The following is a 26,635-nucleotide window of genomic DNA, read 5'->3' as shown; positions in this document are numbered from 1 at the left end:
CGTTTTTAATGTACCTAGATTACACCGCTACTAGCTTACATCTTTGTAGACTCATATAGGTTACCCACCTGGCAGGCGCTCTGGACAGGCACTGGCGCTCCTGCACGGAGACGCCGCCGCCGCACGTCCACGAGCACGCGCTCCAGGCGCCCCACGCGCTCCAAGCGTACATCGTGGCGTTCGCTCGCGCTAGCGTCGTTGTGTAACTGTCTAGCGTTTTTAATGTACCTAGATTACACCGCTACTAGCTTACATCTTTGTAGACTCATATAGGTTACCCACCTGGCAGGCGCTCTGGACAGGCACTGGCGCTCCTGCACGGAGACGCCGCCGCCGCACGTCCACGAGCACGCGCTCCAGGCGCCCCACGCGCTCCAAGCGTACATCGTGGCGTTCGCTCGCGCTAGCGTCGTTGTGTAACTGTCTAGCGTCTCTAATGTACCTACAAACCCCCGCTACTAGCTTTAGATGGCCCTCGCCCTCTATGCCTACATCTGTATATTAAGTGACCCACCTGGCAGGCGCTTTAGGCAATCACTGCACGTCCACGAGCATGAGCTCAAATGTCTGATGCAGATCGTGGCGTTCGCTCACTCTAGCGTCGTTGTGTATCTATCTAGCGCTGCTAATGTACCTACATCCCCGCTACTAGCTTTAGATGGCCCTTGCCCTCTATGCCTACATCTGTATATTAAGTGACCCACCTGGCAGGCGCTTTAGACAATCACTGCACGTCCTCGAGCACGGGCTCAAATGCCTGATGTAGATCGTGGCGTTGGCACACACTAGCGTCGTTATGTAACTGTCTAGCGTTTCTAATGTCCCTACATTACCCCGGTACTAGCTTTAGAAGGCCTTCGCTCTCTAAGCCTACATCTGTATATTAGTGACCCACCTGGCAGGCGCTCTGGGCAGGCACTGGCGCTCCTGCACGGAGACGCCGCCGCCGCACGTGCGCGAGCACGCGCTCCAGGCGCCCCACGCGCTCCAAGCGTACATCGTGGCGTTCGCTCGCGCTAGCGTCGTTCGCGCCATCTGAAAGTTTAGAAGAAATAAAATAAGATAGGTATTTATTACAGTCATGTAAACAACAGAGAAAAGTAATGTTCTTTGTAGTCTAACAATAATCAGTCGGTGGGTAAGAAAAATTCTATCTGATCTCGGTAGCCTTTTTAATACTTCGTTTCAACTAATATCCATGTGCTTCCTTCCTTCTCTAATTTGTCGATAACCTAGCTCTATGTATTTATGATGAACTTATTTAAGTGGACACGTCTTATGAAGTAACTGTGTAAATCAATGCTTATGCTCATCACACTAAAATTTGCCCCCACGGGATTCAAATCCACAACCGGCATCAATCCGTTTGCTGGACGCTGCATTCGCAGCTTAGGTCATAGACCTTGGATACAGCGTAGACAACGACTCTTAGTAGTGAATGAATCTAAATCAAATAACCAATCAGAATCAGTGTCATTCGACTATAATAAAATCGTTGACCTAGCGAATGTTTTGACATGTCAATAAAATAAAAATGGGCCTCGTTGGCGCACAAGTGTTGCCAGTCGTCCCATTTATAATGAGCTGTGAACTGATTGATCGGCCATCGGTTTGTTATTGACGTATACAAAATATTCCGCCATTTTCCGGCAATTAGTTTTAGGCACGCATAGTAACATGGGAATTGTTAGGTATTATGATGTATGTGCGATATCACAAACAGTGGCAATAATTGTCTAAAAAGTGGTGCAACTCCCAAATTGGAAGGGATAGTTACCCGAGTGTTGTTTCGTGAACTTAATCAAAGTTCAAAGACGTTCTAAAACGATGTAAAGATCGAAACTTTTATGCTAAGTTGCACCACCTATACCCAAACCATCTGGCCAGCATGGGGAGTGCAAGGGAGTCTCCATGCTCATGCTCCAGCAGTGGAGAATAAACGAATTGATGATTATGACTTAAGTATAGATCTATACTCAAGAATGGATTCAAGCTAGTGATTTAGTAAACCTATCTTGCTATCTGAAGTCTATGGTAGAGTCTGTTATACAGGCCTTAGAGTAAGTAAAAATAAATTTACCCAAGTTTCGTAGTTAGGTTTTAACACTCACTGGTAAGTCACATGTATTTTATCGACCTACAGTCAAAAAATCTTTTGTTGCTTTATGTAGGTACGGCTTCAAGTAAATCGCTCAACAAATCCACTTACCGGTCGTCCGACTTCTGTGCTTGACGATTGAGCGACTGTGACTGGAACTTTCAGCTGCACCGCGAACAATCTGGAACAAATCATACAAAAGTATTAATATTTCGTTATATTCAGTTATTTAAACAAACAACTGGAAGGAGCCGGGAGAGGGACTTGTGTGGTGTTGTATAAAGTTGCACCACCTAACTTTAACCGTAACTATAACGATAACAGGTGTTTGTTCTATGGAGTTTGACAGACTTTTGAAATTTGTTACAGTAAAGTAAGATAGTGCAACTCAGCCTAAATGTGTTTTTTTTCCTTCAATAAGTAGATTATAGGTACCTACTTAACATGTTTTCTACTTTTGTGTGTCAGTCAGTACACTTATTTTACTGCATGATTTAAACAACTCTAAATCATGCAGTCTCTAAATAAGCCTATTTAACAACTATGCCAAAACTACCCAAGCTAAATGTCCTGCATTTAAAGAATAGGATGTTATTATTCATTCGCTTCGCATACCTTTTCTCTTCACCTTAATATTTATTGACATTAATTACCTCCAAATACTAGATGTTATCGTAAATCATCTGTACCCGCGAACAGTGTTTATCATTTTAATCTACAAAGCTTACAAAGAGCGGAAAAACGATCATTCATTCACGACCGGCGCGCGCGCAAACAAATTATCATAAATAAAGGCGGCGGTACACTTGCGTGTAAAACGGAACAGTAACAGCAGAGTGTATGTTTTCAACGGCACGTGCGAGTAACTGGCTGGCGCAATGCGCATACCTTCGCAATCTAACCTTGCATGCAATATGTACATAAACTATACAAGTACTACAATAACTTAGAGCATTAGCTGCCGGTTTTGCAGCCCTCCACGTTTTCTGCCTCAAATTGCATCCCAGTCTATGCCAAAAAAAAAATTAGAGAACTGGTACCTATGTGTTTACATGTTAAGGCAGCGAAACAAGTACTAGTAACTGCATTATGTCATACTTGCATACGTTCCTTGCACGTCCCAACAACTGTCATGTGTCGCTTTACTGTAATGGCTTTTTACTGCATCTGGTAGATCGCACAACATTTGATTTTAAGTTTTTTAATATAGGCATACAAGGACGCTTATGCAATATTTACATTTCGCCACTTCTGTTCTGTTCACGCTACTGTTCCGTTATCCAGGCAAGTGTATCGCCACCTTGACACCCGCCATTCACAATCGCGATCGCGAGCGCTCATTGTAATTAATCCGGGTGTCATACACGTAATTAGTAGTAAAGTCACAGAGCCCTTTATGAAGCCGATAGGGAGGCGTTGAATACAAAACGATAGATGCTATCGAAAAGGGTCATAAGTAAGGGCATTGTGGTAGTCAAAGTTTTGGTACACTTAAAAAGAAAAATGATTTATTTATTTAAATTCTTTCAAGAACAAAAGGTGTCAAATATACCTTAAATAACCATAAAGTTAAAAAACATAGTCAATTTTAGGGATTGGTAAGTAATATCACAGAATAAATACAAATAAAACCACGTACCTACGAGTAATATGCGTAACGTAGAAAGGAATTTTTGATTTTACATGAACTAATTTGAGTAGAACTTGATTGCTGTTAAATTAATGGTTTATATTTACTTACAAAGTATTAAAATACTTAGTTCTAATAAAGAACGAAGTCTTTATGTGTGATTCTTCTTACAAAATAAAATATGAGTGCCCAAATCTTTGACAATCTCTGGATCCTTATTACAAAACAGTGTTAGGAAGCATGCTTATTGCAAAGCGTGTCACAGTTTCTTGTTATGCAAAAATGCTGTCCAGTTTCAAGTGCTTCCGACAGAACCTAAATTCATGTTTTACAACTAAAATAACTAGATGTTTGAGCTTCAACAGAATTGATAGTAATGCCATAAACATAATCACACCACTTTTTGTTTTCAGTTCTGAAATAATAGGCCAATTTAAAAAAAAATCTTTGAACACCAGCTATGAAAGGTAGAGAATTGAAAAAATCAGTTCTCAATGTTTTTGCAGTATCTAAAAATTAAAATCGTCCTGTTATCCATCGAGAGCTAAACATAATACTTGAGTTACGAATGAGTTCGGTAGTTCGATACCGATACCGTTGGACTATTTGTCGCCAGTACCAGGCCTGTTCATCTCCGCGAGTTTACATCGAAAACAAAACACGCACGATGGCCCACCTACAGGATACTATTCGACAAGGCCTCACATACGAGCGAACATTGACTCACGCACGCGTATTCTTGTGTATGATGGAAGAAAATAAAGAAAATGGTGTACGAAATACTGTGCAGTATTTAACTGCCTAAATAATAATAAAAACACAGAATGTACTTTTTTAAGTTGCCTCAAGACACTGAGAGGTACGTGGGACACTATTTAAGTTGTGAGCCTAACTATGAAAACAAAGTAGTTTATTATTAAAATGGTATTGATTGCGTTTATTGTTATTGTCTTTCATGATTCATGTACTTTTTAATGTGTCCGAAACACTTTTCATAGCATTTTTTCCACTCAGCTTGAGGCACCTCCAAAGCATGGTTTTTTCACCGCACCGACAGTTGCTTCTGGCTACATAAATCGCTGTTCACGCATTTAATTTTCATATATGGGTACCAAAAGAAGTGCCTAGATTCCAATCAAGAATTTTGTAGCGTTGGACCTGTTTATTTCATATTTTGAGTGTTCAAATAGTCAGTTGTTTGACGAGACGTGTAAAAGCTCACATTTTCGTCACGAATGGCGATTCGACTATGCTGGTCAGTTTCCCTTATTAAACTGAAGACTTTTGGAAAAAAAGTGGCTGTTTACTATTAAAAATTAACCATTCTAAATTTCTCTAGTAACGTTTCTGTCATATAATCGGATATTTCGGAAAAATAGGCGACGGTAAGTTTCAAAGTGTTCCGAGCGCATGGGACTTTTGTTGGAAATGGTTCATCTTAAAACACCTCCATAGTCGATAGCTGTTTATTTTCAGGATCATTATGCATAGATCCTTAATTCGTCAACTGTCACAATTTTAAAAACGGCTTTTAAAGCTTTTTAAACGTATTTATCAAACATTTTCAAGGACTAAACGACTCAAGCGTCCTATTGAGCGTTTGAACATTTTTGGGACATCCAGCGAGAAAAAAACGTATTAACCATAATATGGTCATACAATATTTTATTACTGCTAGTGGAATTAATGCCTAGGATTATCTCAATCCTACGATATATCACATGACGAGGTTTCTCTTCCATTTTTCTGACAAAATCAATGTTTTCCGCCACTATTAGTCATTTTGGACGACTTTCGCAAAGTTCACTGGTGAGCCAATGACATACAATATTATACTTCTTAAACTAGCGTTTTAAAATGGTAAAGGACAGATCTTTATCACCAAAAGTGAAATTTAGCTGACCGCTTCAGTTTTGTATTGATTAACCACGTCGAAAGTCATAATAAATCTTCGCGCGAAAATTTTCCGCAAGTCAAACCATGTTTTTGTAGTCAAGATAATTTTCAATTCAATGTTAATAATACAAAACGTGCTCAAATGATAAAAAGTTTTGAATAAGGTAGTAGTAAAAAATGTCAAACTTTTCATTAAAAGTATCAGATGTCGTCTAACAACACGTTATGTTGTCGAGGCTCACAACTTAAATAGTGCCCTAGTAAATAAGTAGTTATATTATTCATGATAATTCATGCTAAATCATGTATTTCCTCCGCCATTTTCCGCAGTTTGGCATCTCACGTCACATCATTTTACCGAAGTCAGCCCTATAGCTTCGGCGCAGTGCCGATCACTGACGTTTGTCAACAAAATGGTGCTTGACTCTTGAGACAGGCTAAATTACACCATATTGTTAATGACATTGAGCATACATTTTTTTAAATACCTTCGCGAAGTAAAACTTCTGTACGTAGTACTTATTATTATTCTGTGCCAGTACTTTTACCGACAAGTAGGTAAACTGTTTTTGGATGTGTCCTTTTAGCAATGATGGGCCATTCAAACATCAAATTAGTTGAAAAATAGCTCCAAATTCCCGAATTTGGCTAAAGCTTTGTTTTACGTCGCGTCGCCCTTAAATATATCAAAGTACAAGTCATACCTTTGTCCTGGTCAGGTTATTGACCCATCCTGCCCCAATTGGAATCCTTGGCCCGCTGCCAATATAATATTGTGCAGTGATTAGTATAAGCCGCAGTTTAATGAAGTGCCCGTCAATCCTGTAATGTTATGCAGACAGTCGATCTTGGTATTTGCTGTAATTTTCGTGATCGGTGTAGGTCTACAGCTTGTAAGTCTAAGGCTGAGTTGCACCACCTAACTTTAACGATAACCGGTGAGTTTTGTATGGAGTTTGACATATTTTTGACGTTTGTTAAAGTTAAATTAAGATGGTGCAACCCAGCTTAAGGCTAAAAACTCACGGCGTGATTTTCACCCGCGCCCGCGGCGGTTGTGAAATTGCGGTTTTATTTCAAAACTCACGGGAGCGGTTATTTGCGCGGTTATTCTAAGAAGCGCGGGTGAAAATCGCGCCATGAGTTCTTAGCCTAAAGCTGTAGATCCTGGTTACACAGGAGTGTACAGCAGCGGTGGGAACGAGTGATGGGAATAGTCCTGTTTAATCGATGTAGGTGGGGTATCATCATACCCTATAACGGCGGAGAGCAGTGGAAGAAAAATAGACACCCAACAAGCTCAAAATTACCTTAGAGAGCATAAATTAAAACTTAAAATGAAATAGTTTTCGTTAAAACAGCCCAATTACCACAATTTAATATGATGCTTCAGCATTTTGATATGCTGTCACATCCGTATTATACCTGAAAATAAATAAAACCTAGAAATATCATCCCTCGCACTACAAGATAAGAGAACTGATAATCATGTCAGAAGAATATAATTACTAAGTCTCGTTAACCCCTCGTGGTAAGCTAAATATGTTTGTGTTACGAGTGGGTTCACCACAATAGATAGTCTGCAGCGCGACGGGGTTTAAATACAGTCATTTGAATCTGTGATGAATGTGCAAGTGCATACCAATAAACACAAATTATATTACTAATGTTCATGTGAAACTACTATTACTATGGACATAAACATACATAATACTGATCACCCGCATTTTTCAGTTCGCGATGCCATCATCAGAAATAGGCCAGGCTGGCGCACGCGCACATCTCATCAAGGAGTGTTCAGCTGTCACGGATCGGTGGCCACTTGCGTCACCGTATCGGCATGTGATAAATCACAGCTCCAGAGATCGGAATGAGATCACGGGTACAAATACTCGTGTGTGACACGATTTGGGGTCGGCGACAAATGTCGGATTTGTTTTGCTGAAAGATTTGTTTTTCTGTGCTTTTGCTTTGGAGGTAAAGCTGTAGATCCTGGCTGTGCAGGAATTGCAGGGGTAGGAAATAGAGGTGGGATTAGTCGTGTATTGTTTCTTAGCTTGTTTTACTTAGATCTCATAGTCACTCATAAAAATCGCACTTATAGTCATAGTCATAGTCATTTATTCCATAAACAATAACATTATCGTATAGCACATAAATAATTTATTTTATGTAGTTAATTAAAAAATTGTGCGTATCTTTAAAACTCTACTACCTTCTGCTTTTATCTCGTGAGTATTGTTGATAATTTGTTGAAAAGAAAATCTGATTGGTTATTCAAAACATTTCTTCGCTCCGCTCCGCCTAGGTGATTACTGGGCTTATGAAATATGATACTAGATACAAAAGCAACTTGAAAATTCCCTTTGCGAAATGCACATTTTGCGAAATCGGTATATCAATCGAGTTCTCATTAATTAGCGAAGTGCACATTCTGCGTTGGATCCCAATCAACCAATTATTTAATTACCATTTTCCACGTAGGATCTTCTCTCTGCTACACACGCTCCCGTATGTTATTCGGTTATTCAAACATTTCTCACAGCTTTCTCACAGCTCAGTCAATTTCCACAGCTAATGTGTAACAATTCCTCTAATTCACACTTGGCCTGCACTTGAGTGTTTACGACTGCGCCTAATTTAGTCCTATTTAGTGGCTATTTTAATTCCGTGATAGCGACCGACGCTATCTCTATTAAAGACCTCGTTGAGTCTATATTAATGGCCGAACAATATTACACTGTGTATGCCATGAGAAATGTTTGTATCGTTTTAATTCAAGTTGTTTTGTACAAGGCTTAATTATAAAAATAGTGTTATTGAAATACTTTTAGCAATTTGGCAGGAAAAAGTGATGTTGACTTAAAATGGTGTCTTAATAATTGTTTTCCAGAGTTCTATGATGTAAATTAATTAAAATGATTTTAAATAATTAAAATCATAAAGGTAACCGGGCTACATGGAAAGTATTGGGGGAGGCCTATTGTTCAGCAGTGGACGTCCTATGGCTGAGATGATGATGATGATGATGAAACAAGGGCCGTAGGTAATAAAACAGTTTTATCGTATTTTTTAAAAGAATTTTACAATAAAAAGCGACGTAGGTTATAAAATAGAGTACTGTATAATGTCGCAGGCAAATTGTATGATTCCGCATTTTACAAACGGCGTCGTCAGTTCACAAACGCTCGCTGATCTATGAAATGCCGAAGGCAAAATGTAAATTGCCTTGGCACTTTATAATATGCCACAAAATTTGATAGCCAATTCAATCGCCGTTTACAAAATGCCGCGGCAAATTGAAGAATTTAGTTCTTTTTCTTACCACTCGAGGCGCTGCCAATCAAAACAAGAAAAATGGCGTCGAGTAGTGGTGTTGTGATACAGAAAAATATTGAAAACAGTGCAAATTCTACGTATTCAAAGGACTTTTCACAAAAAACTATTGTTTTAAAGACATTTATTTTACGATTCAATAATAGGAGCAGTGAAAAAGCCGTGGACAAATGAAAAAGTTTTTGAGGTTATCAGGCATGTAAAAAACGCTAAGCTGACAATGGGATCTGGTGCTCGGAGGACTGCTGCGGAATATTATATGGTATAAAAAATATGATGTATGAGTATTGACGATGTGGACTATCTTATTCTGAAAAAAGACAGCCCTGAGAGCCCAACGGAAAACATACCTATGGAAGACTATAATATGTGAACTACTACGATATGTGAACGCTAAAGTGTAACCTTGTTGGTGATCAAATAAATAAATATTGTTAGATATTCATAGGGACAGTGGACACGGTAGTCGTATAAAAAAATCAGTACCCTATTAAAGATCGATATTGTCTATTTGAATAGAATTTGAATTACTGAAATAAGGTCCGATTTATCCAACATGTGTTTTATGATGGTCACCCTATTGCAACAATCATTGTCGAAATTTTATCAATTGAACGAGTCGCCAATTTGCCTTCGGCATTTCACAGAACAGCGAGCGTTTGTAAACTGACGACGCCGTTTGTAAAATGCGGAATCATACAATTTGCCTGCGACATATAGATCGTATTCCAGAGTTCTATCATGTTTTAATATAGTTTTAAACAAGACCTTAATTGTCATCATCATCATCATTTCAGCCATAGGACGTCCACTGCTGAACATAGGCCTCCCCCAATGCTTTCCATGTTGATCGATTGGTAGCGGCCTGCGTCCAGCGCTTCCCTGCTACCTTTACGATGTCGTCGGTCCACCTTGTAGGTGGACGTCCCACGCTGCGTTTTCCGGTACGTGGCCTCCATTCCAGAACCTTTCTGCCCCATCGGCCGTCAGTTCTGCGTACTATGTGCCCTGCCCATTGCCACTTCAGCTTGCTAATCCGTCGGGCTATGTCAGCGACTTTGGTTCGTTTACGGATCTCCTCATTTCTGATTCGATCTCGCAAAGAAACTCGAGATTGTCGACAAGTATGTCTACCTCGGACAAACGATTCAGCTAGGTAGGTCCAATTTCGAGAAGGAGGTCAATCGTCGAATCCAACTCGGCTGGGCAGCGTTCGGGAAACTACGCAACATCTTTTCGTCCAAATTACCTCAATGCCTGAAGACTAGAGTGTATAACCTTAATTGTATTATTGTTTTATTATTTTAGCAATATAGCTTCAAAAAGTGATATTGTCCGTAAAATAGAGTCTTGTACCTAGATTATTTTCTACAATTCTTTAATAGAATCCATAATAATAGGTTAGCAGCTGCCATAAAATATTGTTGGACCATTAGAACCTAAATGGTATTATTGCAATGAATTATTTTCTACAAGTTGCATCCATTACAGTTCACCTGCCATGCTATCAGTTACTAGGCACGTTACAATGCCAAGTAAAAATAAACTGGGCGGTTAAAGCCAATTTAACGGCTCCAGAAATAGTTCAAGCCGTAAAAGCGAACTCATTAATAAACCAACTACTTGCTAGTGTGAAGTAAAAACTAGTAGCTACTATAACGCTTTCACTGGATATAAAGTGCTGTGGTTTCTACAGACGGTTGGTGAATCTAAGACTCTTAGATAAATGATGCCATTATGGTGAAAGATTTATAAAAAACTACCGTAACAGCTGATAACTCTAAACGTATGGTAAGCCACGTCAGGTTTAAGTAACGTTTCTTTCAATCACACAAAATTAACATCAGGTGCGATTGTGGTCAAATACCTGCCTTGTTATACATAAAAAAAAAAACAAAATTAATTTATTCTGGATAAAAAGGCTGGGTTGCCCCATCTTACTTTGACTATAACAAACGTCAAAAATCTGTCAAACTCCATACAAAAAATCCGGTTATCGTTATAGGTTAATTAAAGTGAGGTGATGCAACTCAGTCTAAGAGTTCGCTCAATAAGGTTTCTAGAGAGACAAATCTAATAAGGATTTTATAAAAAATTACCCGAATATAAGCAGGAAATGGAGCAGGAGTTTCCCTGCGTGATCGAATCAGAAATGAGGAGATCCGCAGGAGAACCAAAGTAACCGACATAGCTCGCAGAATTGCTAAAATCAAGTGGCAGTGGGCGGGGCACATAGCTCGTAGAGACGATGGCCGTTGGGGCAGGAAAGTTCTCGAGTGGCGACCACGGGCTGGAAGACGTAGCGTGGGCAGGCCTCCTACTAGGTGGACCGACGATCTGGTAAAGGTCGCGGGAAGAGCCTGGATGCGGGCAGCGCAGGACCGTTCATTGTGGAAAACCTTGGGGGAGGCCTTTGTCCAGCAGTGGACGTCATTTGGCTGAAAAGAAAGCAGGACATGACGTAACTTCCCGCAATACTGTAAACTAGGGATGCAACAAATATTCGCATTCGCTAGAAACAATTCAAACGATTGGCGAATGTATTTAACAGACTAAAAGGAAATTATTAGGACTGATATAATTATTTAAATAACTCAATTTTATATTGATGTTGGATTAACCACTGTATCTTCTCAACTAATGTTCATTTTAAACATGGTCGTCACGTAATGTCGAAGCTACCAAATAATTTCGTAAATAAAACCAATATTCGCAAACTGCGAACGAATGTGAAAAGCCAAACATTCGTCACATCCCTACTGCAAACGTCTGTGAACAGCCTTGATGCAGGTTCAAGATCGTAACTAGTTCAAAGGTAAACGCACGCGGCGCTAACGAACCGATAAACACTCATGCAAGCTATTTGCGGATAGCTACTACATTGATACTGGTAGCTAGAACGAATGAACTTCTGGATGTAATGAATAAAAATGTCGAAGGAGCATACAGGGTGTGTCCCAATAATAGGACCATATTAATGTTTCATCCAGGTTATCTTTTGAACTTATGAGAAATGAACGAATTTATGAAAAAAAGGATAGCTTAATTTTTATATTATTTTTATATGATCCAAAACGGTAGATTATTTGTTGTTCTTGTTCCAAAAGTGGACCAAGTCACTGTGGAAGACTCTCAAGTTTATCCTCGTACTTGTACAAGTAGGTATGTTCTCTTTTTTCTCGATTTACAAGCAAAACTGTACATAAAACTGTTTGGACACGGGTCCACGAGTTACACGAGTAATGATAATTTTTAAGAACTAATGATTGTGCATCTTTAAAAAAACTAAACACAATATAGCAATCACGTTAAAAAACAAAAGTGATAGTCTGTTAAATGGCACTTATTGTGAAATTGATTGGAAAACAATCCCGAAATAATTACATACTTATCAGCAATTATCATTCCCTGTTCAGCTCTCTAAAGCAGTAAAACTGAGTAATTACTAAAAGCAAAAGTGAAAAAGTGAGTAACGAGCAACCCGCAATCGGACCGCTCAACCGTGGCCTGACAGGCGATATTTACGACTGTAAAATGCAAATACTCGGTCTCTCGGACCCTACAGAGGCTAGTTAGCTAATTAATAAATTTGTTTTCCAACCAGATAACGTTGCCCTTTGTGTAGGGCCATAAAAATAATTGCCCTAATTCGTCTCAATCAATGTAACGTTGGGGTTATATTGGTACGAAACGACCGTAGTTAAGTGTTCCATAGCAGGGTGGGGCCGCACCTGGCCAAAGAGGAATTTTCTAATGATTTCAAGTCATGAATATTTATGTATGATCTAGATGACATGGGCTTGACAAGGTTGGTAGTTTGCGGGCATTAAATTTCAGTTAGCGGCCTTTAATCACCCTGTATAGTGAATGACCATTCATACTATGTCATCGTTCTAACCTAAAATAAAAATAGAGTAGGTAGACAGAAATAACTTTTTCTTTATGCATCCATGTCCTTGCTTTTACCATGCTGCACACAGTCAACACACTCAATTCGAACCATTTTTTACATAATCGCACCAATTGCTAAACTGTACCTATAATAATCAAAATAACCAAAGAGATTTGCTTTTGTCACACTTAAACAAAACTATCAACGTTAAAAAATTGATGAATAGGTGGTAGAGTAAATAATCTACACTTGATTTTGATTGGGTTTGAGCGTCTATTGTACCCATAAAACTGGCCTACGATCGAATATACACTTTTATGTTATTAGATTAGAGAAAAGATAAGAGCTTTAATTGATATAACAATTTAATTGCTAGGTTTCCAGGTGAAGGAAAACGTCGTAATGAAAACTGAATTCACCATGCAGATAAAGTTTTGGTAATAAACGAGTTTATGATTTTATCAATTAACTTAGAATATTAAATCGCAAACATAAACACTATAGTACCTCGAGCACGGAAAACTTTCGACTTCGAATCGTTTGCGTATTCGAATCGCTACCAAAGTATTTAGTATGAAAACCTACACAGCGCCCCTGTGAACGTGACGTAAAGTGAATAATAAATTGAAATGAATTTTGACAATCGAGATCGTCACATTATCGTTGAATTCGAAGGCTGGGCATCGAATTTTGTCGAATACGCAAACGATTCGAAGACGAAAATTATTCGTGCTAGAGGCACAGTTAATCGAAGTAGTCGTAGAATCAATTTGTTGAATCAAAACCATAACTAAACAAATTGTTCAGTTATCGTTTTTTATCTAAGTCAGAATTTGCTAAAGTGGTAAGCTATCATTATCTAATTAACGTAATTGAAGTAGATACACGTTTAGGGAGCTTTTATCGTGAAGCTTTAATATAAAGCTTTTAGGCAAAACATTGATAAGGAGCTTATCACAGCTACTGATAAGAACAGCAGCTGATATGAACTTAGATTAAAATATCAGGCAATTTCAATCAGGATTTTTATTATTATCACTAATCAGATAGCGCTTAACAACATAATGGAAATGTCCACACTGATCGGTAAAGTTAGTTTATTTCAACATAGGTACATTTTATTTTAAAAATATATTTAGTTTGGAAATTGCCACGAGTCACCTAAGAATGCCTTGCTCGTAGAAGCACCCTTCTACATTATTTTCAAGAAACTAAAGCAATTAAGTACCTTACTTTACTGCATTTTATAACCATTGTTAATTATGGCTGATTTATGAAAACTGAAAAGTTTTTCAAAAGGATTTCACAACATTGAAAATGCACGTTGTATTATGACGTCACAGCAATAAATCTTACTCCAACTACAAAACCTGATTTAACAAAGCAAAAAGGCGCGTTTTCACACAAATCAATATCCGATCAGCTGATCGCACAATGGCGTAACGGGATGTGACGTCATGCCACTCCTATGGCGCCCAAATCGGTCACCGCCGCTATTGTCTCCATTTGACTAATTACAGTAATTATATATGTCGGTTAAGATTTGCCGATTGACAAAGCATTGGATGTGTTTCGCAGTAACATTAATTGGAAGGCGATTTGTATTCAGTGAGTGTAAAAGGTCTGTTTACTAAGGCGTGTGAGTGATCACTGAAAAGGTGCGGTTTTTAATTAGGAATGTGGAATACGTTGTCATGTTTTAAAATATGTGTTAAAACCGCTACACTGAGTGTATAGAATTACTTTAAGCCCTTTATTTTGGCATCAAAACTACAAACAATTTTGTATGTACTGTCGGCCGTTTGGTGTAGTGGTTCAGAACGGACTGCTATGCCGAGAGGTCCCGGGTTCGATTCCCGGCCGGGCAGAAATTGAAATGATGAATTTTAATTTCTGTGACGGGTCTGGGTGTTACTATGTATAATATGTATGTATTTAAAAAAAAAAAAAGTATATAAGTAGTATATCCGTTAAGCTAGCACCCATAACACAAGCATATTAATTGCTTACTTTGGGGCTAGATGGCGCTGTGTGAGATTGTCCAAAGATATTTATTTATTTATAATTTTGACTGTTTTATTTTTGTTATCATCATCAGATCACTTAGGCTGGGTTCACCATCTTACTTTAACATTGACAAACTTTCAAAAATCTGTTAAACTCCTTTCAAAAACATCGGTTATTGTTATAGTTACGGTCAAAGTTAGGTGGTGCAAGAGGAATTATTTACCGGAGGCAAATAGAGGATTTGGCATAGACTCCCTACGTTAGCTGGATGGGTTAGCCCTTCAACTAGCTACCAGCGAATCGGGACACAATAGAATTCAATGAGGATCATTTCGATTTTTAGCTGTGAATGCAGATTTATAGGGCTAAGAAATCCTTAATACACAGTCCAAAAATTTTTGTTCTACGACAAAAATTGACGAAGTTATGGCCAAATTACTAAAAAAGTTCACTGACCGCCCGGCGCGGGGACGATGACGTCACTATATCCGATCCGAACGCTGCCGGCGTACTGCGTGGATAGAAAATATTTTTTTCTAGCCAAACTAACAGTTTTAGAGAAAAACTTGTAATGACATTTATTCATCAGAATAAAGTAAGCTATCGATAGGTAATTTTTAAAAATAGAAATTGTGAAAAATAACGCATAAAATCCATACGCTCATACGATTCAATGGAACGCAGAGACGCGATTGGGGTCTTCACGGTGGTATATTTGACGATTTATTCAAATAAAGTGTTCATAAGTGTTGTTAGAGTCATATCTTCTTCCAAGTAAAATATAAAAATGTATAAGTATTAATTTATTTACTTCTAACAATAAAGTATAGCAGAGTGTATCTGCCTAGGCTACAAGACATTGCTATGAAGATCATTTCGATGTACACGCAATACCTACCTGTTATTTAGTTTTTCTGAGTTAAACCTATCTATTCGCCGTTCCCATGGGCGGGCCAGCTGCTGCAGGAAAGGACAGCTGCTCCCTCCTGGAAATCTATTTAATCTTAGCCAAGAAGCTGGGTATGACTCCCCCGCCACCCTCCTCTCCCCAGGTCATAAGCTGGGCATGACTTCCCCCTCGGCCAGAAGTTGGTTATGATTTTACCCCCCCCCCCCCCCAGGCCCGAAACTGGTTATGACTTGATCCCCCCCCCCCCCTCCCCCAGGCCAGAAGCTGGGTAAGGCTAGCCCCTTCCCCCAGTCCATAAGCATAAGCTAAGTATGACTCCCACTCGGCCAGAAGCTGGGTATGACTTCCCCCCCCGGCCAGAAACTGGGTATGACTTGCCTCTCCGCCCCTCCCACCAAGGCCAGAAGCTGGGTAAGGCTTGCCCCTCCCCTCAGGCTATAAGCTGGGTATGACTTATCCCCCCCCCCCCCCCCCCCCCCTCAAGCCAGAAACTGGGTATTAGCATCATATTATGTATTATTATGTTCAATACAAATAATCATTAAGTTACACTCACCCCAACCGCGTCTCCGCATTGCATCGAATCCTATGAAAATGTGGTTTTTGGACATAGTGATACTTATTTTTCACAATTTTTATTTTAAAAAATTACTGGTCACTAAGTTACTTTATTTTGATGAATAAATGTTATTAAAAGTTTTTTTCTAAAACTGATAGTTTAGCTGGAAAAAAATATTTTCCATCCCAATAGTACGCCGGCTGCGCTCGATTCGGATATAGTGACGTCACGCGGCCCTGCGTACGTTGACTTTTAGCGGCAAAAACGGTCTATGTTTATTACTTAATATCTTCGTAAGTAATGGTCCGATTTGGATAATTCAAAAAGATATATCTTTCTTATGTCTTAGAGATTAACGTAGATACTAGTTTTATTGAATTTTCTACAACAGTACTGATCCTCATTGTCACCGCTGTCTCATGCTTATTATTATACTTATGGTTCCACGAGTGAGAAGTTTCTATGATAATATTTGACACTTATTATTGCAAATTGGTCGTTACAGGTATTACTATTTCGTAGATTCCAATTAATATACGAATTATAATTCGTATATTAATTGGAATCTACGTTAATTGGAATATCTTCTACTTACGTAAGTAGGCTTATAAGCCTACTTACGTAAGTAGGCTTATAAGCCTACTTACGTAAGTAGAAGTTATAAGAGATTAAAATGTGTCTTAAAACTCCTCTCCCGGCCGAATTACAATTTTAGCGTCGATCGGCGCGCGCGCATACAAAACGTCCGCTTGTAATTACCGGCGTGTCAGCGCAGCGCTTCCGCGTTCCGTCGCAGGAAGTCAAGCGGTGTCTGTCGAATGGCTAACTTGTGGGATATTCAGGGATTAATGGGATAAGGTAAATGTTTTAAGCCTTTTATTCACTGTGCAATTTTGCTTAAAGAATAGGGAGTCTGGAATAAAGGGCCTATGTTTAAAGAATCGAAATTGTATTGTTCACCATGCCAGCATGGCATCAAACTTTCTGGAATAAATATCTTATCTCTTTAAATTAAGAGGAAATGGTTGGTTAAGCTACTACAACCCTACTTAAATGTTAACAGCATTGTTGTACTTCGGAAAGATGGAAGTAACATATCCATCAGTTCTTCTGTGGTTGAGGATCCAAGCAAAATAAGAGCTTCGCCACATTTACCCTGAACATATTTTGCGTCAAGTAAGATGCAGGACCATGTTACCCGGTTGGTAGCGGCCTGCGTCCAGCGCTTTCCTGCTACCTTTATGATGTCGTATGGCCTATGTTCAGCAGATGTCCTATGGCTGAGATGATGATGATGATGATGAAGGTGCAGGTCAAGAGCTTCTTCGTACTGGATAAAAAAGCAATTCTGAACAGTCACTAGACAAGCTTTATGTAGGTAATAAACGATATTATACATATACCTTATTAATATTACTTCAAACCGCTGGTCAATGATTTAAACTGTTTATCTAGTTTATTTAACTTAGTATGTGTATATATCTCTTGAGTTTAAACTAACTGCTAGCAAAAACCCTCCCATTAAAAGCAGCAGCCCAATTGCTGTATGCTGAATAAATCATCCTATGATTAAAGTTGCTGTCCCGGCTTAATCAAATCGAATCCATTGCAAGATACTCGGGAAACGTATAAATCAATGCACAGGGGCACGGAAGCCAGCCAATAATTGCATCGCACCTTGGAAGGCTAGGTTCTACCACTTAGCAATGTTGCACTGGTAATAAAGTAATTAGGGCTGGTTGGAATGAGCTAGCAGAGAATAAACGGAGGAAAACTGTATAGAGACGATGGAATATTTTCGTAAATGATCTGCAATAAATTTAAAAAACTTAACCTAACGCTCCTTCTGGCGCAGTTGGGTATAAGGCCAATTGACTAAACACTTGACCGATTGAATATTGACCTGAAAATCTGAATTAAGCTTTAACGAAATCATCATCATTTCAGGCAGTACGTACGTACACTGCTGGACATTGGTCGGCTGGCTGGTTGACAGCGGCCTGTATCCAACGCCTTCCACCTTCATGAAGATGTACGGCCCACGCTACGCTTGCGAAGGCCTTTGATTGATCGAGACCTGGGCACCTGGGCACCTGGGCACCTGGGCACCTGGGCACCTGGGCACCTGGGCACCTGGGCACCTGGGCAGTGAGTACGTTTGATGTAAACTCACACTTTCTAGTCTCTCCAGGGGTACCGTATTAAAAATATCGTTACATCGAAATGCTAAAGTGATTTTACAAAAACAATACCTAACGGTCCGAGTAAAATATTTAGACACACACAACCCAAGATAGTCAGGCAAAAGGGGTAAGACGTCTTCAGAATTAGTGTAACCTTTTAGTTTTAATTCCATCACGTTCTGGGACGTATGACCATTAGTAATGCGAAGTTTAAACCTACATAGATGAATCAAAAATCCAATTAAAGATTTCTCTTAACACTAGAAAGGCCGCCGTCCCATTTTTGTCCCACTCGCGAGTTTGATCGTCTCTAACTTTTTTATTTTTCAACGAAAGTCCCTGAAACTTTTTGACTTTTCCTGATTTATTGAATTTTATCATTTTTTAATGTTTTTGATAATAAAAAATTATTAGAAAAAAAATTAAAATCGGTTTTACCTAGAAGCGCCACTGGGTCATTTTTGTCCCACCTTGGTATTTGCAACAATAATTCGATGAAGAGTCCTTGTTTCGAGGAAATACGAGAATGGGGAGGTGAGGAACGTTTAGGTGACTCGTCACAATGCAGAAATGTAAATGTATTGTACTAGTTTTTGCCTGTGACTTAACCTAGTGAGAAATTAAGTTTATCATAGAAAGACCTAATTTCTTGACACTTATCGTTGTTATTTGAGCAAATAACTGAATATTATTGTTAATTATAGACTATATTATGTTATTCTGAAATATTAACAATAAAACTGCAAAGTTTTATTAAGATCGGCTTAGTATTTTTTTGCGTAAATGAGTGAAAAAACAACAATCGATCTAACCATGAATCCACACTCACTTAGTTCAAGTTCAAGGCTTATATCCACCCATTCATCCTTCCTATCCGTTCATCGGTTCATCCATCCATCAATTCATCAATCTATATTAACTTTTACATTTATAATATTAGTAGGAAGGTGACTTCAAGACATGGGCCAGTTCATACATTGTATGATTTGATACATTTTTAAAATGTGTGACTTATATTTTTTTTTTTAATTAAACGTACATACTTTTCATTGTAACTGGTAAAAAACTTCACTGTGTGTGTACGGATAACAGAAAAATAACCATACCTATAGAAGTTCCTAAACACATAGTAGACCAGAGAGACAAAAAAACCATACAAAAAAACTTTGTGCAAAATGTGCACTATTATTTGTCAGATATTTATTATTTCTTCAAAAAGAATAATGAATAGTTAAATTAGTAATTTCATAATTTTAATACAGTATAACACCATGTAATATGTGACTATTTTATATGAAACCAAAAATATCTGTCTTTTAATAATTCAAAATTAAAATTAAATAAATTTATATTTTTAAAGACATAAGTACATATTGATTTTACTGTATAGATAAACCATTTTTTAAGGATACTACAAATAGTTTTAACCATAATGTTCATGCCTGAAACTAAAAAATGTTACAAAATATATGCTGGGACAAAATTGACCCAGCGGCGCTTTTAGGGGGGTCGTAATCTTCGGCACTTCTAGTGTTAAGTCGTTTCCATTCGTTCACTGCTATTTAGCATCTCCTAAACACAACATAGCCTCAACATAAATGTGCCTCATTCGCACTAGCATGTGTCTACTGCACCCATTATTTACATCTTCATTCCTGCCGGTAATCAGTGACCCAGTAATTCAAGTAACAAATTCTAGCCAATAACAAGAGGTAGCTGGTACGCCTACTGCACTGCGGAAGGAACATTACGCACTGGGCAAAATAAACGCAGCGCTAACTTTAACTTTTAAAGCTGAATTGCACCACTTTATTTTAACCGTAAAAATAACAATAACCGGTGCTTTTTGTATGGAGTTTGACAGATTTTTGACGTTTGTCAAAATTAAAGTAAAATGGTGCAACTCAGCCTAAGTATATTATTACAGTACCTACACTTTTGGTTGTCGTTACGGAGCAAACAATTTTATTTATGTTGAGGGTCCTAAAATCTTCCTAAACAATCTACGGAAAAATTTACTTTCGGTTTTGTAAAGCGTAAGCTATTAAATTAGCTTTGGTCAGATATTTCCTTAAAGCTTTGAGTCTTTGATCCGATTGAGATGTGAAAATGGCAGTCACATAAACTAAATAATGTAAATAAATTGTATTTAATACCGTGATTGTGACTTCATAACAATTCATAATTCATTTATTCATTGCATCATGTTAATCATAATAGTACATTAGATGTTAAATTGTAGGTGTCTCAGATTAGCTCTAAGATGCCTAAAATTTACATGTTATTTTCAGTTGATATATCTCTCACAAAATTCAAATTCTAAGTCCACACGTGTAACTAACAGCAGTAAGTTTTTAACACAGTCCGTAACCCCAGCTGCATAACGGTGTGCACAGACTGGACGCAATCAACAAGGTCTGCTTCAGAATAGGACGAGTTTACACACGAACATGTACAAGTATATACTTTGTAATAAACTGCGTATGCAATTATGTTAGGACTTAGATAGAGAGATTCTGCGGTGATGATAAAGGAAAGTGTTCATTACTGGATTTAAATAAAGAGAGAGATACCATTTTTGTACCTGAAGATTTTAAAAGAGTTTTCCTTTAGCTAAGCCAAGTAAACTCTTATGTAAGAAGTGGGTTCACCCCAATAGTTTAGCGAACTACCCATCTTTTAATCGGAAGACCAACCACAGACACAGTTGGGTTATTGTGTGATATTAATTATCATCTTCGTTATTTAGCAGTATAGGACGAAATAAATAAAAAAATGATTTATTATTATTATAATAGAGACACGTCATTTAAATATGACTGTACGATTAAACCCATAATATTGATTTGGTAGTAAAAATAACTGGTTATGAAATCAATCTGAATTATTTACGTTATTCTTTACTTAAATGGTTATCTGATATCAACTGAAGATACTATCTCCAGTTACTAGTGAATACAAGATGTAATCTTACAAACTGCACTTACAGTACTGCACCTACTATTTAATCTCATAAGTGTCATTAAATTATTATAGCTACACACGTAATATCGCTACAAGATAAATTAAATGTAAATTCATGTTTGATTATCTGGATGAGTAATTTAAAATTGAATTATATTTTTCATATTATTGTAACTTTTTGTTTAAAAAACTGAGAGGGTGAGTAACTCCATGGGCCAGTGACGAAGAAAAAAATATTATCTAGAGTCATGAATAATTTCAAAGGCAAAAACTTAGGAAATCTTTATTCTGAGATTTTTGTCCAGGGTCGTCGGGGAACTACCGATCCTTTGGAAATCCAGAATTGGCTATCCAATCCGATATTCAGCAATTGTCGCTTCAAGAAATTCACAAACTGGCTATGGAAAACAGTCGTCTATGCAGGTAAAGTTAGATCACAAAATAATGATGTCAACGATTTCCACATTTATCGATGATCTAAAGCCTTTCCAACTAGTCGAAAAACACAGATAAATATTCCACGCGATAACGCGGCGCATGTGAATGCAATTATTGCACTCATGGTCAGTCGTGTAGAATTCTAATAATCAATATATGCAATTTCCCTTCGTGCCATGGCCTATGCGCGTGCGGCGCCACTAAACTCTACGTGATATCTGTGATCGTTATACCGCGAATATCGATACGTTGATTAATTAATCGATAGCACAACACCAAATATGAACGCGAATGGAAATGGGGTTTCTGTAGATGGTGTGGAATCGACATAAAATTGATTAATGGGTAGTCTAGAAATAGTTTAAACGATGTTATTTATTACTGCATAGGTGGATGGAGTTTATAGTTTGGAAATAGGTACTATTAGAAATACAGTGAAATAAACATTTATTCAGATAAAAACTATTATTAATTCTAGGGCACAAATTAAAAACTCACTAATACTGAAAACACATTTAGTTTTCCATGAATACCGTGCCATCAAGTCTGTAAAAATGGAAAACAATTAAAACAAATATCGCACTTCTCAAAAATAGAGACATTTCTAGTGCTTAACATCGAACGCCTTAGAAACAATAAGTGGGTCACTAGATTGGTGATTTGTAATTTTATCGACATTCCAACCTGTCGGCGCTGTATCATCACTATTCCTCGTAGGGAAAGCGTGAGCGTTATGGGAAATTTTGATAGCCATCCGAAGTGTTGCCAGCATACAGTCGTGCTTCTTAACCTATTATCTGATCACTGTCACGGCCATCATGGTCAATTGACATGTGTTGATGTCTTTACTTTCGAATGCATATTAAACTATGGAAGGATGTTTTTGTTGCTATGACAATTTTGGGATCGAAGACTCCCACATTTCTAGAAGATACCTACATAGAACACACTTTATTGTACACCACACATAACAAAAAAAGAAAAGAAAGAAACACGCAAAAGAGACGGCATCACAATTTGGGCGGTCTTATCGTTGTAAAAAAAATCATACCGACCGAATTGAGAACCTCCTCCTTTTGTTGAAGTCGGTTAAAAACGAATATACAGGGTGTTAGGTAAATGGGTATATGAGCCGACGCTAGCCCATGTTAACATGGGCATATAAATGGTATGGTGAAGTCAGAAAATTGATATCTTCATTTTAATTATTAAAATTTTCATACAAATCGGATTTTATAAAATTTATTTTGTATGAAAATTAGAAAAAAATAAATGATGATATCAAATTTCTGACTTCGCCATACCATTTATATGCCCATGTTAACATGGGCTAGTGTCGGCTCATATACCCATTTACCTAACACCCTGTATAAATAAAAAGTAGTTAAATAGTTTTTCATTGCTAGCATTTCTTGTTTGTAGAGTTTTGCAGCTATAGTTATGACACTCGTATAATTTACAGATTGTACTTAATGAGGTAGAATTTAATACACAGAGGTAATAATTATTCTCATTCAGGTCTACATCGATGACATTTTATCCGACTTAGATGCAATAAAATAATGTTTCAATGTTTTCTTTCTCTTTGTATTTGACTTTATTAAAGTTTGACTTATTAGACATACCTAATAAGCTGATACTTATCCTTTGAGTATCTATTAGCGGTCGCTATTAATATTAACAGCCGAGAAACTACCTCAACCTATAACGAAGGTCGTAAAACATAGTGATTGTTGAGAATGCCGTGTTATAGTTATTTAACCATACTAACTATACCTATAATGCTTCTTTTTCTCTTCCATCACTTAGGTTGACGGCTTATCAAGTTACACTCAGCGGCATCTTAGGTAGTTGTTTTACAGGAAAAGTGTTTTCTACTTAGTCATAAGCGCTGTCGACTGCATCTTTCGTTCGTTTCAGCCAAATGACGTCCACTGCTGGACAAAGGCCTCCCCAAGATTTTCCACAATGAACGGTCCTGCGCTGCTCGCATCCAGGTTCTTCCCGCGACCTACCAAATCAAATTACCTGTTTAAGTTATAATTTACCAGGTCAAATACCTGCCTTGTCTTGCATAAAAAAAATCGTCTGTCCATCTACTGCATCCGCACCGACTGCATCATTCAAAACTAATTTATGGTTTAAAATTACTTCTAAAACTTTATCCTTATTAATTAACTAACTTATGAATCAGATAATATTAGCGCTAAAAGTTGATGCACATCTAAGTATGCTGCGTTTGACTCTTGTTACCCTCATAATAAGATCTATGAACTGTGAAATATCTGTCATTAGTTATTAACTGTACAAGCTTACAAGCATAATATTGAGATGTGTCGTTTGTCTCTTTACACGTTTGCCAAGCAATTAAGTAACCGTTCCCATCCCATCTAACATGGAATTATCTTGACGAATGATTTTTGATTAAAGTAATAAGCGTTCCTATAGCTGAAATTTCTGAGAAGCTAAGACCTACAGATTGACTGCCAATTTTAACCAATGATAAAGGCTAAGTTTGTCCCAGGGGAAAGTTAAATTTGGACCTGCAACGAAATATGCTGAACTTAATACACTAGAAGTCCACGGGGAATACAAGATATATTTTTTCTTTTAAAAAGATGCTACTAGTAAATAAAGTGACATTAATGACGTTTATTTTGCTGTTTTAAAACTTTTTGTGCTGCAAACCTAACCAGTAATTGCGATATGTAAGTAATTTCGCTGTTGGGCTGCTTGTCCAACTTTGCGATCAAATAAGAAACATGTAGGGTATTTATGTTGTAAAATATGTTACAGGAAGGTATAAACGATCGGACAAGCTTAATAACTTCCTTATATTAGAGACTGTTAAACTTAATGTGAACTATATCATCCCATGCTAGGACGGCTGGTGATGTGTACCTATGTTTTAATATCGTAATAATATTATTATCGTCTATCGTTATTTATTCGTCAGAGCTTTATTTTATTTTATTTTATTTTACAAGGAAAACAATACAGTGTATTTAAACTAGGTAGACAAACCATTAACTGTTACATGTTTTCACACACCTATAGAGCTTAATGCTTGTTTATCAATAAACAAAAATAGAAAAGAAGTTACCAAGCCAAAGTTACTGTTTACATTTAAATTAAAGTTTAATACAGCAAAAAAGCACTTTTTAAAAATGCACATCAAACCAGTCTTTGAACGAGGAGTTTTTAGGCTATCTGCACTTTGGGTAAAGTTTCCCGGCTGTTTGTTTCCCAATTTTTAGTTTGATTCAACCTGATGTTTCCATGCATAAGTCAAGCTGTATGTCAGGTCCCTGTAAGGTCCCGGGTAAGCTGTATGTTAACGATGCATACTGGCGGCTTCAAAATCTGATCCATGGATGTCGTTAAATTTTCCACCGATGTTTTATTTGAATAGAAAAGTGTGGTAGGGTTTGATATATGTAATTCATGGTTGTAAGCGTGGTATTACCGCGTAATGACTGTTTGTTTCACCAGTCTCGGTCCTGCTTACTTGAGAGTTGAGACGCGTTCATATTGGAACTACTCTCCAATAAAACGGATTGTAGAGACCGCTTGGTAAAAACTTTAAACTGTAAAATCAGCCTAATATTCCGAATATCTGTAGGTATTACCTACCATACAAATCTAGTTATTTTTTGGGAAATGTAATTAAAATAGATCGAAATACCTACATGCTTTGTATTCCTCAAGTGGGTACAAGATAACCCCTTCGTCTGCATTTCCAGTGCTTAGACTATGATTTAATTATTTTGGAGTCATTACAACTGTTGCACCAACCCTTTACTTCAAGTTGAGCTTGACAGTTATGTAAAATTGATGAATTTTAATTAAGTTTTACCATTATATTCTCGCCACGCTTGGCAGGCGGGTTGGCGAGCGCAGTTTTTATAAGTTTCGCACGCAGACACTGCTGCCCATCTCGTGCTACAGGAATAAGTCGCCTCTTACGACACGCCTCCTGTTGGCGGTGGGGAATTGTAATCTTTACGGCCGTCCCCACACGGCACGGAGTACGGGCAATTTTCCCCCCTAATGGAAAGCATTGGGGGAGGCCTATGTTCAGCAGTGGACGTCCTATGGCTGAGATGATGATGATTATATTCTACTATTAAGCTCGTTTAAGTATGTATCCACAATTAAAGCTATTTTTGAGTAGGTAATCACATATTATTATCAACATGGTTAGTGTCAGCAGTATGGACGCAGTTTGCGCGTACGCAGGCGACGGTAGCTCGTAAATTCCGTGGTGTTTACGCACCGAATCGATGTTTACATGATTTATTTTGTTCTATAGCCGATGGTTCAGCCGGTTACCTGCCTTCAAATAGAATTTCTACGACCGATAGAATTGATTTGACTGCAACACTGAAAACAATTGTTGCGTAATAACCACATTCACTCGTACAATAGATTATTTGCATTTATTATTGTTCGGTCCTTAGCTCTTTAAGTAAAATCAAATGAAGTTAATTTGGTTTATTTTGTTATTAGAACTGCCAAATAAGTTTCTATATAAAGGTGAAATGTAGAGCTAGAAGACTGCATTTTTAGAAGCTATCACATAGGGTCTTGGTTATTTGAAATTGATATAATAAGTAGGTATACTACACATTATGAGAGGCAAATATTGAAATCACACTTCACACTAATATTATAAAGGCGAAAGATTGTGAGTGTGTATGTTTGTTACTTCTTCACGTCTAA

At 37.7% G+C, this 26,635-nt stretch overlaps 1 pseudogene; it reads right to left on the bottom strand.

The window, feature by feature from the left end:
- Window positions 1-26,635, bottom strand: part of LOC135080228 (thrombospondin type-1 domain-containing protein 4-like) — a 160,428-nt pseudogene that overhangs the window by 79,610 nt on the left and 54,183 nt on the right.

Source organism: Ostrinia nubilalis, chromosome 17, assembly GCF_963855985.1.
Source record: "Ostrinia nubilalis chromosome 17, ilOstNubi1.1, whole genome shotgun sequence".
NCBI lineage: Eukaryota > Metazoa > Arthropoda > Insecta > Lepidoptera > Crambidae > Ostrinia > Ostrinia nubilalis.
The sequence above is the reverse complement of the archived record's forward strand: the minus strand, read 5'-3'. Positions and strand labels throughout refer to the sequence as shown.